This window comes from Centruroides vittatus, unplaced genomic scaffold, assembly GCF_030686945.1.
Source record: "Centruroides vittatus isolate TY-2023 unplaced genomic scaffold, ASM3068694v2 contig_975, whole genome shotgun sequence".
In the NCBI taxonomy this organism is placed as follows: domain Eukaryota; kingdom Metazoa; phylum Arthropoda; class Arachnida; order Scorpiones; family Buthidae; genus Centruroides; species Centruroides vittatus.
Window position 1 is genome coordinate 880,818 of NW_027122648.1, and position 13,158 is coordinate 893,975.

General features: G+C 26.6%; 1 protein-coding gene across 1 annotated transcript in view; it reads right to left on the reverse strand.

The window, feature by feature from the left end:
* LOC136985678 (histone deacetylase 4-like) overlaps nucleotides 1–10,610 on the reverse strand; it is a 114,795-nt gene extending 104,185 nt beyond the window's left edge. Inside the window, exon 1 of the mRNA XM_067283004.1 lies at nucleotides 10,447–10,610. The gene's annotated coding sequence lies outside the window, so the exon portion shown is untranslated. The remainder of the gene's footprint in view (nucleotides 1–10,446) is intronic.
* Nucleotides 10,611–13,158: the final 2,548 nt, after the last annotated feature.

The following is a 13,158-nucleotide window of genomic DNA, read 5'->3' on the forward strand; positions in this document are numbered from 1 at the left end:
CAAAAAGGGAGGTAAGAATTGCATGTCAATAGCAATGCTTAATTGATCCCAAAATTCCCTGATCCATATATGTTGGATTAAAGCTGTCACATTTGGTGGGAGAAAGACAGCTCATATATCACTTTATTTTAGAGACAGGTCATAGGTAATGACTGGGAGCATTATCAATTAAGAGGCCAGCTTTTAAGGAAGTCTTTTTCTTCAATTTTTCTTTTACACTGGTACTAATTTATATGGAACCACAGAAAAAACTTTCTGAGTCCATCCAGGCTTTCTTTTGAGAATAATAATCTACTTGTAGTGTACTCGTCTCACTGTGCAGAAAACATTGTGGCTGTTGGGGTTTTCAATCATCAGGTGGAAAAGTTTATGATTCCCATCAGCATTGCAAAATGCTGATGGAAATGCCATCAATGTGACAAATTGCTTTTGTTGTTTATACCCATGAGCTTCCTTTTTGTTTTTGGCAACAAGGATTTTCAAAAGAAGCATTTTGAAGAAAAAAAAAAAAAAGAGAGAGAGAGAGAGAGACCAGTCTCATCAGCATTATACATTGCATTTAGTGGTTTTTCTTCTTTTATCATATTTTCTAGCTTCAGAGAAAGAAGAGAAAAGAAAGAACAAGGCCACCAAACTCTAATGTTTTATTTTTATCATTCAGTAAAACATCAGTTATACAAATGATGCAAGATAAAGACAGATGACAACTGTGTTGAGGTGTACTACAGACTCAAATAAATAACTGCTTGTTTAAAAACAGTTAAAAAGTAAACAAACAATGCATTTGATTCATTAACTTTAGAAATGTTTTAAAAGATTTGTAGAGCTGTAGAATTTGAGTTGTGGAACCCACTTTGGGAAATGCTGGCCTAAATAAATATTAAATTATTAACCTAAATTCAACAAAAGCTTATGTTTTTTAATTTCAATGTCTTCAGAATTACTTTCATTCTATCAATTGAAAGCACTTTATATAGAGAAAATTATTATAGAGAAGCTATATATTTGAAAATGTAAGCATTTATAAACAAATATGTTACATCAGAAGCTAAACAACTAATTTCTTACATTCTTTTATATAGATTATGGTTTAGTTTGTCAATTTATAAATTCCAACACAACTATTCTGAATAAGGTTGAAAACATTAGTGATTAAAGTAGTTGTGCTGGAATTTAAGGTTTTGTTCAGTCAAATTTAATTTTATCCAGCTTAAGATAATACTTGATATAAATTATCTTTACAAAAATACTGTAAACTGGAGAAACTTTATGACATCATACCAAAATGACTTATTTTGAATATGGCAAGTTTATATCCATTTCAAAACTTATTTGCAAGTAAGATACTGACAGCCAATTCAGTAATGATATCTGATGTTAAAGCTGGAAAGTATAGAATGTAATATTTTCCTACCTTTGGTGTTCCTTCTGATAACCAAGAAATCAAGTGGGGTATGAAATGTGATACTATCTCAAAGAAAGTGTGAGTGTCTTTGGTTTTCAGAAAGCAAACAGTTATTTGGTTTAAATGTATATTTAAGTATTCTTGCTTATAATTATCTATAAATACACTAGTTTTTTATTAGCTAGTATCAGCTACAGAAGAAAATTTTGTAGAATTGAGGGGTTACTTTGTGACAGAATGTAACAATATGCTAGGTCTGTTCTATATGTAAGATGATTTCAAATTTCTGACCATCTGACAGTGATCAAAGAATTCAATAAAAACAAACTTGAGATCCCAAACTCTTTATCATGTCTTGCACAGTAACCAATTCCAAAATATGCTGTAATTTCTCTAATTAATACATGTTGATTCTCTCTTATAAAAGCATGAAATCTGTTGATTTAGTTGGAAGCAGACTGCAGGTAACTAACATGGGACCGATTCGTGAAGTCTGTCCATGTATATCTATGTGCTATCTTTGTTTAATCTATTGTCTGATCATCTGACACTGAGCATTTATGTAAACTCTTCTACACACCAATTTTAATCTTTGATAAATATCAACTGCAGAAGTTTCCACCTTAATAAAGAATCTAGTTACTGAACATTGTCAAAATAACATGGCATTGATATCAGTAAATAAAAATGAAGTTTCTGGGTGAGACAAGGAAATAAAAACACATTCAAAAAAGAAATTTATATATTTTTTTTTATATAAATCATTACAAATTCAATGTGATATTGCTTATCCTTTTCTCATATCCCATTGTTACAACATGGATGATGTAAGTGATGTCATTTTATATTTCAGAATAAGATTACCATTGTCATTACAAGACATTGTGCATTCTTTTGTTTTCAATTTTTTATTTGTAATATGACATTAGACATTACTTTTGGTACAACTTTTGTATTAGCTTAATATTAACTGTTCATTTGAATTATTTTTAAAATCATTTACTGTCTGTTAGACTTCATTCCAGCCTTTTCTTTTTGAATCCCAACATTATTTTTTTCAAATATATCCATCAGTGTTCCCTCTAAACTAGGGAAACAGCTTGCAAGTCAAGATGTCTTCTGAGCAACAGTTGGGTTGTCCTCAAAAATCTGGACTAGAGGAACTGGAGATATTAATCAGTGGATGACAAATATATGGTCATGCATCTAGAGGAAACATTGCTATCAAATTTTGAAGTTTCGAATTTGTGTAAAGGATAGCTGAAATTTATTCAAAAGTATTCATAATTTTTTTCGTTATTAATTTATAATATCTGAATAGTAAGTGTGTCAACAAATGTAAGACATTTATTTGACTAGCATCTTTCTTAAAAGAATTAAATAAACTTTGTTATAATTATTCAAAAATATTACAATCTTAGTTAATTTCAATATCATAATTATTCTCTCTTTCATATAAAAATTCAGCTTAAACTCAGCACTATAGTTGTGTCAGGGTAGCACCATGGCACTGTAGTTTTAAGCAGGATGAAGCCCTTGTACTTTGTGAACATCTAGGAACATCTAGAAATACTAATAAAATTACTGCTTGCATTTTTTTTCTTTGATGATTATGAATACATGCATTTAAGCTGTATTGTAAATATTGTGCACAAAGTTGTACTTTACCCATGAAAACTCCCTAGATGATGGTGTCTCCATATACAGTAGTGATTCAAAATTAGAGCATCTGTCAGCATCCTCGCACTTTTTAATTTATGACTAACCCCTGCCCATACTTATAATATTGTTAGAATAATTCTAATTTTATATTTATTTGTTTTTAATACATTGAAATGGAAGAAAACAAATATTTATAGTTAAAAAGCTTACACATACTCATACCTTTATGTTCATAATACAAAAAGGTAAGCAAGCAAAAGGAGACCGAGATCCTACAAATCATCCATTTAGTAACTTTCTTCACACTTACCTGTCCAGACACACTCATGAATTTTATAGCACATTTTCTCACAATCTTTCTCATACTCAACACCTTAAGTTCTTTCAGATACTCATCCACTTGTTCCAACCAAAAATTTCTCACCTTCCCCTAGCATGCTTTCCGTTTACCTTTTCTATGTGTACTCTCTTCAACAATTCTTCTCCTTTCATTCTCTCAATGTGGCCAAATGATCACAGAGCCAATTTACTCAACTTTTAAACCACACACTCTTTCACACAATATTCCTCCATTCATTTCTCACACAGTCTCTCCTCATTATTTCTCAGACTCCTCTCAAATACCTTATCTCACATGCAGAAATGTGACTCTTGTGACTCTTCTGCCATTGTGGTGATACACCAATATAATTTTGTATTTTTGTAGATAGTTATAAGCCTAATATTTAATCCTTCAATTCTTTGTTCTGTCTCTCCCTTGTTTCTCGATCTTTCTATTTTCACTTTCCTTGCGGGTGGGGCAATCCTTTCCCAGGAAGTAAGGGGGAGGACAAAAGAAGAAAAAAGACCCTGAGGCAAAAGAACGGGAGTAATGGTCATTCTTGGTTTGGAGCTGGGACGGAGCAGACATGGAGAAAGAATAGGATCGGCTCGTTCAGCGAAATAGAGATCTCGAGGACACATCGTTATTCTGGGTACCCCCTATCCCTTCTTATATATAATTCTATATATCTATCTAACTCTTCTTCACCCTTTATATAGCATGTAAGTTAGTTTTAACCCTAGTTTGTAATATTCCGGTGAATATCCTATTTGTAACTCGTTATAAATTTGTCGCGCTTTAGTGTGTGAACCACGTGTTTCCCTTTGTTATTTTTGTCTATTCCTTCGCCTACACGTGTGAGGTTTCAAGTCGGAATTGTAAAAGAATCCTGCGTATCATCACGCGAGGTGGAAGAGTGTTTTGTTGATTGTTGTTTTTTTTTCACATTAAACTTAAAGTTTTGTTTTATTGTAAATTTGTCCTTTTGTTGGCCATACACTCGCGTGACTTAACACCATACATGAGCACAGCCACAACATTCCCATACACAGCCATTCATGTCTGTTTCTAATAAATATTAGGATATTATTTCTCTTAATCACAGCCAACAATGTGCAGTTTCAAATAATTTTTAGTGGTTTGTAAATGCCATGTAATATCAGTTATCACTTATTATAAACTTTTTATTAAGTAAATTTAAGCATTTCTTGCTTTTATACATTAATACTTTGTATTTTTATACATATATTTCAATTGTAAAACATAATAATGTATTTTAATATATAATCATACAATTAAAAAAAATTAATCCTAGTTCTTATATGTTATTAACTGAAAGAAAAAAATAATAATGCTTTAATGGAGGAAAATTATAAAAAAAATAAACCTAGAAACAACAAAAATCCAAGCACTTTGAAAACTTGTTTCTATTTTTTTAAAATAATTTTTTATAAATTTTCCTTTATCAAAACATTGTTTTTTTCTTGCTGTGAAGTTATATGTTATTACTAACAGGAACTTTATCAATTGTTTTTTTCACAAATCTGACAAAGATTATTTAATTAATTAGAAACATTTGCCTATTTTAACAATAGTTTTTGTTGAAACAAGTAGCTTTCTTATTACTACATTTATCACCACCTGATACACATACTTTGTTAATTGAATTTTTAAAACAATCCATAATAAGATTTTGAATATACTTCGTATAATATACATCTGTTATTAAATGAACTCAACTTGAACATTCATTTTAGTATTCATGTTTTTTTAAACATTTTGACTCTTCCACATTTTATAAATAAAAGCTTTAGTATGTTTAATTTCTGATGAAATAATCATACTGAATTTACTATTAGACTACATTTTGGTTAATTAAATAAAATGCTACATAATTTGAACTAAAAATAGGCAACTAAGCTGAATTTTAAGCTAAGGTAAAAGTTTCAAATTCAGCTTAGTTGCCTATTTTTAGTTCAAATGCTGCAAAAAGTTAAAAACAGCTGAGTGCCATGGATGGCCATAGACACACACTCATTCCCAATCAGCATGGTAAGTGATCAATATAATTATATATCATCTTCTAAACTAGTCTGAAAGTGAAGATCAGACAAAGTCTCAGTAACATAATTGGCGAAGTAACTACACAGTAATCAGAAGTTGCAGATTTAAGTCCTCCTTTGATCTTCCAGAATATTGTAATTATTAAATTTAATACAAGATGGCAACTAATTGCCTACCTTCCACATAAATTATGTAGCATTTGCCTAATTAGTGAAAATATAGCCCAATAATAAATTCAGTACAATTAAATGATTGTTTAGAAATATTATTCATGCTTGGTTTCTTACATGATTAATTTCTGGAATTAGTTTGTTCTTGAATACAGTAGAGTCCCAGAAACTCTACTCCCAATAACTTTACATTCTATAAAACACATCATGTCATTCAAAATAACTTTTAATATATGTAATTTAACTTTTACTTCTTACACTAGAATCAAATAAGTTATTGTTCTTCAACAGTAACATTCAATAATAGTATTAATTCCACACGTTAACAAAACATTAATAAAGCAACCAGTTAATTTGAAAGATATACAGTAATAGTAATTAATTTAGGTTGTCAGACAACCCTTATTTTAGCTAAACTGTCTAAACTGTCTTCATCCTTTATTAAAACAAGAAAGGCTGCAGATTTCATTTTTTAATGCCCGTGTTCAATGTTTCCTCTAAGCTGCGCGGCCGCGCACGAGAATTTATGTGCCGTGCAGGTGAGCATGCACACTGATTTCAATTATTGTTTATTTATTTCTCACTCTGTCTGCAACATGATTATTGCTATGTATATTTCAATAAAATACATTAAATCTTTGACAAAAGATAATATTTTGTATGGAAGTATGTTTTAAAATGAATTTTAATCTCTACTTTATAATTAGTTATTTTAATTTTTATAGGAAAAAATAAGATTTTATATATATATATATATATATGCTCAGCAAAAATTTTTTTGCTCAGAGAAGTACATGTTCTGCTCATCTAGAAAAAAAATTAGAGGGAACATTGCCTGTGTTTCATAACAAGAGTAATGAATTTTCACAAAGGCAAATGCCTCTTCATAAATCATTATATCAATCCATATATTTTTCTATAAAAAGGTATGGTTTACTATTAAATATTTTAAATTCTAAAATAAAATTTGTAATAATTTGTACAGTCAATATGAAAACTAATTTTTAAATCAAAATCTAAAAACAATACTGTAAACAGAATACTAGTCTAAATGTTTTTTCGTGATCAAATGAAGAATCAGCCTTCTGCCTTCTGATAATCAGTTTTCTATCCTCCCCAACCTATGGCAGACGTCAACAATTATAAGAGCGGTTTTGCTTAAGTTTTGCTAAGGTTCTACGCTCAAGCTCAACTGCCTTTTATCTTCTTTAATGCTCCCTCTCCCATACAGGAAAGCTACAGAATATCAAAGGTCAAGCCACTTGCATCTAGGTCAGGCAAGTATCCTGATCTTCTATCTCCCTTGTACCAAAACTGTAATAATTTTTTCCTCATAGAATGTTGTTAACAAAAAAAGTATTCAATTTTACATTTTTGATAGAATGAGATAAAGTGGAAATTGGAGAATGGTAGCATTAATCATTTTTAAATGTTCTTTAAAAATAATTAATATGACAAAACTGGCAACTGTAGATATAATATACAGTAGAATGATCCTCCAGTGGGGCTGAAAGTGACATATATGATTCTATTAGTAATTTTCAACTTTTTATGAGGGAAGTTCTATCAGAATTAGTCAAAAATATTTTTCTTATGTTAGCAAAAATATGCTATTAAACTAATAAAATGAAATTTTATTATACCAGACAGATAGCAAATACATTAAATAAAGTAACAACACATAAGACAAAAGTGTAGTTAACAAATGTATTTTAAGATGTGTCTTCCTAAAATACATTTAAAAATTAAACTAAATAATTACTTTTATATTTCACTTTGTTATTTGAATACATAAAAATACAGCAAAATTAAAAAAATGATCAAATGATTTTTCCTTTCACAATGAAAACATTAATAAAATCAAAAATCTGTTAATTATTTACTTTATTTATTATTAACTAAATTGCAAAGCTGTTCACAACTTGCTATGTATTTAAGCTTTTAAATGGTAGATGCATGCAAAATGATTGTATGTTATTTAATCTAACTCAAATATTTAAAAATCTAAAATAATAATAAGCAAATAAACTTTCAATTATGGAATATTGTAAAATCTCACTTTATTTAAAAGACAAATTTTCTTTTAATGGTTATAACTAAAAATATACTTTTTTTTGTAAAAGTTTCAAAAATTTTTAAATCAAGATTTCAAAATCAATTGTTTTCGACTAAATAAAAAATTTAACCACCAAAATTTTGCCAACTTTCACTAAATAATCAAATTTCTCTACAGAAACTAAATTCAAAAATAGAATGCATGTAAACAATAAAGCCAAATACTAAAGCCAAGACTAAAGAATTTGGTGAAGAAAAAATGCACAGATCCATCATTTTTCAAAATTTATCATCTTATGTTATTTATTTTAATACTGCTTCAATTACTTTTAGAAATATATTTTTAATAGACAATAATAAATGATTTGAGTGGTCATTTAGCATCATAAAACAACAATTAAAAATGTAAAACAATACCACATTTTAAATCTTATCTAAGTAATTAGATAAATATACTAAATATTTTTAAGTCAAATATTTTGATTTTGAAATATGAATTAATGTAGAACATCTTTAGTATTAAAATTTAAAATTAACTCTGAAAAATAACAGTACTTGTAGATACTTCTGCACCAACTTAATTAAACTATATTAAAATACCAAAATACTGTTTTCTAAATATTAAATTTATTTTATATTTGATATCATATTAACAGAATTAACAAATGTCTACAAATTCTCAACAGTTACTCAAGTACAACTTATGTATATCAATATTTATAATAAATTCTATGCGTGAACATTCATCTGATTATATAATTTATGAATATTTGAACAAAATGACATATAAAATAAAAATAATTAATCACTTCAAATAAATAGTTTATACTATAATTCATTCAGTTAAGTAATTAAAATTCCTGTAACATTTTGACCATTACATTAGCCTTCAGGTACTCATCATTTACTCAATATTAAATTCAATATTTAACTATCAATATATACTTTATGCTATAAAGTATATATTGATAGTTAAATATTACTTTACTTCTATTTGTGTAGTATGTAATTAAACACATTTGATAACAGATGCATTTTCAGAAAAAACTGACTAAGTAAAATTAAAGTGTAATAATTAATCAAATAAAAGTTTGAAAATTCCTGTAAATAACTATCATTAAAATAAATATTCTTTATAATTTTTTAATAATAATATAATTGTCTAATAATTATAAAGAGAAACACCAATTTAAATGATTTTTTTTTTCTATTACATCTTTCAAAACTAACAACTATTACTGAAGCAGATAAGTTCATCTCATATAAAATGTAAAGAAATAAAAAACAAAGTACTTTCATTTATAAATGAAAATATATTCATTAATGCGGAGACAGTATTTTATATTTCTTCAAGTACAGATTTGAATTGTAAAACTTTGTGAAACGTTATATTCTTTGATAATATATCTCCTCCTTATCATATCATAACAAAAGCAAGTGCAATTATCTTAAAAAATTTCAAAATAATAAACAGATTAGAACAGTAAAATTTTCTAAACAGTTAAATGCTGTTACATAAAAATCTTAAAATCAAAAATGCAATTAATAACAAAAAAACAACAAAAACTAAATATATTTGGAATGAATCAATTCAAAGCAAATGATAGAAAAATAAATAAAATGATAATTCCAAAATTTTACTCAATATTCTAATAAATAAATATAAATTCTACTTGGACTTTATATTATACATACAAATAATTTTAATTATTAATTACCATATTATTATCTAAACTAAAGTTTATATTTTGATAGTTTAATGAACTTTTTATAAATCTTAATCTCAATCTATTGTATAGAATGATTAAAACTGCATATATACATTATAAACATCTGATCTAAAACTTTTATTCTCATGATCAGGATAAATCGTTCTCATAACACCAAAACTGCTATTATTTGGTATCTTCCACATATACAAAATTGCTTCATGTGATGAATTTGTATAACTATACACAAGTCAAAACACAATTTCAAGATAAAATATATTTAAAATTTATAACAGTAAAATTTCCATATAATGTATTGCTCTTTAATTATACTTAAATAAAATTAATAACCAAATATTTAATTACCTTTAAAATCAACTTAAAAAATAAAAATTGACAATACCTTATAAAACCGACACCTCAAATAATAATACACATTAATTGATAAAGATTTAATTTTGCATTACAAACCATTTTGTAAAGAATACAAATACAACTAACAGTAATAGTTTCAATCAAAATAACATTGCAGTTATCTTAAAAGATAAAAAATGTACTATTTTTGCTTTAAAGATAACAATATTTTTATAAATAAATATTCTAGATTAATACCTGAAAGCATTAAATGAGTTTTCTTTAATATAATAAGTTATTTTCATAAAACATCATATTAAAAAATAAGTTGAGATGTTTATAAGAAAAAATGACTTATGCAACTTTTTAATATATATATATACTAAATGTATGTATGTATACATGTGTACTGAGATGCGTATCGTATCAATTTCTATACATAAATTCATTTATACAAGTGTAAAAATGAATGTAATGCAAGTAAACTCTTTTTAAGTTTGTGGTTTATTAAATAAAAGTATTAATTCAAGTTGTTTTAATTATTTCTGCGCTCTACTGACATCAGAAGCGATCTGATCATAAGTAAACAATATAGTTAACTGCTACCAACTCTCGAACAGCTGGAAGCTCAAATTTCGTCCTGAATTAGACCAAGATAGAAAGTTTTTTCGAGTCGCATTTAAAGTTTAAAAACGTTTAACTTACCTAAACTAACTGATTCTACGCTTTCTAAACATCCTTTAGTATAATAAGTGCATTGTTTGGGTCCCAGCATCAAAATAATTTTCCCGCGACTCTTACTTTTCCCAGATCGAAAACTTGCGTCACAACATTTGAAGTGGGTGTGTTAGCGTCCGATACAAACGACACAAACTTCTCCATGCGAACCCTGGCGGATAAAAAGTGCAGTTTAAAAATATACGAAATTAAAATTTTATATAATTTTCTGTCTAACATATTTAAAAGTTATTTTTTAGATATAAATAATTAATATTTTACTACTTTAATTAAATTAATTGATGAATTTGATTAATAAAATGTCTTAGAATAAATTATTATTATTATTAATTAAATATGATCGCTTAATAAAAATGTTTTTTGTTTTTTTATTTTCAGAAGTGAAGAAAAAGGAAATGGCTAATCAATAAAAAAACGATTTTTTTGTTAGAGTATTTCGTTGCCAGAATGATTATAAACGATTTTGAAATTGTTTAAAACAATGGTTATATTCGCGGAGTTTTAACCTTTTCTATACACGAAAAGAATAAAAATTTCTGGAAGTTAATTTCGATTTCCTGTATAGAAATGTAAAAACAGTTTATCAAATTCAATATATTTAAAAAACCATTAAAATATTTTACAGAAGATTTTAATGACTTTTAACTCTGTACTAAAGTCGCGTAAGTTCGTCAAAAATAATCTGTAAAGATTAAAATATTTTCTCGAGTTTATTTAATACCTAAACTGTATTTCGCACTAAATTTCTCAACCTATTACCGCTCAAGAAGCTCGAGCCTATAAGACAAATGTGATTTGCACGCTTCGGTGGAGTTCGCGACCTACTGGTTGGGAAATTAGAGAAAATATCGCAGAATATTTGCGATAATAAAATTACATAACACTTCTGAAGATATTTTATATTACGTATATAAATCTTAAATAATTTAATTTAATAGTAAGACCTTCTTAAATATATTTTTTCTTTATAGAAAGAGAAATTATATTTTTAAAAGTTGGAATATATCAAATAACGCTAAAAAGTATTGCATAAATGTTTCGATAAATTAGATTAGTTAACGTGGCTTGATTAAACATAAATTTTGTTTATTCGATGAGTGAAATTTTTTAATAAACAAACTGGGTATACTGATTCACGTGTAGGTCAAAGGGCGAATGTTCACATAAGAAAACATCAAAGTAAGAACTACAGTATAGAATTCTACCTACAGTATACATATACATATGTACTGTACATATAAATATAAACAAAAATAAGATTTAAAATTAATTAATAAAATTATACTTAATAGACTATATAAGCAGAGTTTTAAAAATGTTGACAAATGTAAGGGACTAATAAATACTAAAAAATAATTAAGAAATATTTGGAAAAGTTATAAAGTTCTTTAAAAATAGACTTGAAACTTCCTATAACCATTTACTTATAGTGTATTGTTCAAGGATGAAATATTCTCCAGGACTAAGTCCTTGAATGGTTACAGACTACAGATTGTTTCAAGGTCAATTTTTCTAGGATATTTATTTACTATTATTTTTTTTTATTTTTGTAAACAAAAATTTTTATATTTTATATCTTTATATTATTTTTTAATATGTATATGTATATAAAATATATAAATATGTATTGCAGCTATTGCAGCTCAATATAACTTTATTTTGATGAATTTATTTATTAAAAAGTCAAAAGAATTTTATTATATTTGTATTCTAATAGTTTTTAAATTTCTGTTTATATATATATATATAGAACTGTATATAATTTTATATATAAAATCAGGAATTAAAAATGTTATAATACAATTATAATGAAAGAGCGTAATATGTAACACATTAGTGTGATATAAAAAAGTAAATCTGGTTTCAGGGAAAAAAATGTATATTTTCTAAAAAAAAAGTGGTTTTATATGAGTATAAAACATTTTTTCGTGTATGTATATGCCGTAAATGATGTTTTCTTCAGAAATCACACACATTTTTTCTCAAAATAAGACATAAAACTATATAAATTAGATAATATTTCTCATTAGATCGTCCGCTATATCAGGGTTTCCAAAGTGGTCGATATCGATCCCAAGAATGTCAATAAGGCATTTTCGGGACTCGAAAGTTAGTCGGAGTCTGGAAAGTCGATCAGGAATCGATTGAAAACAATTTCTTAAAAATTATTAGTCCGATGGATTATGTATATAACAGTTCAAAATGTAAATTTGCACACTAAATAGATCTTTTCTATGAAAATGGTGTATGAATTAACATTGGCTTCCACATTTTTCTTTTATTAATCTATTAGCAAAAAAAGAATAGAAAGTCAATAAAGGTCGATGAATCCTCGGAGTCGACAGTTTAAAAAAGTACGGAGATGCCTGATCTAGAGAAAAAATTTAATGAGATCCTTATTTAAAACAGGTTCAGAACTTTAGAAGAAATAAATTAAATATCTAAAATTTTTAGTAATAAATAAAATAAATTTTTTAAAAATAGATATATTTATTGTACGCTCTTTATGAAGGTTTATAATTAAAAATTAAGTTCAAAGTCATAAAAATCGCGCTATTAAAATGTTATGAGATTATATTTATAAAAATTAATAAAATGTTATAGATGAGAATATTTATGTTGACATATTTATTCACTTAATTAATATTAAAAAAAACTTCAAATATGAAATTTCAAATT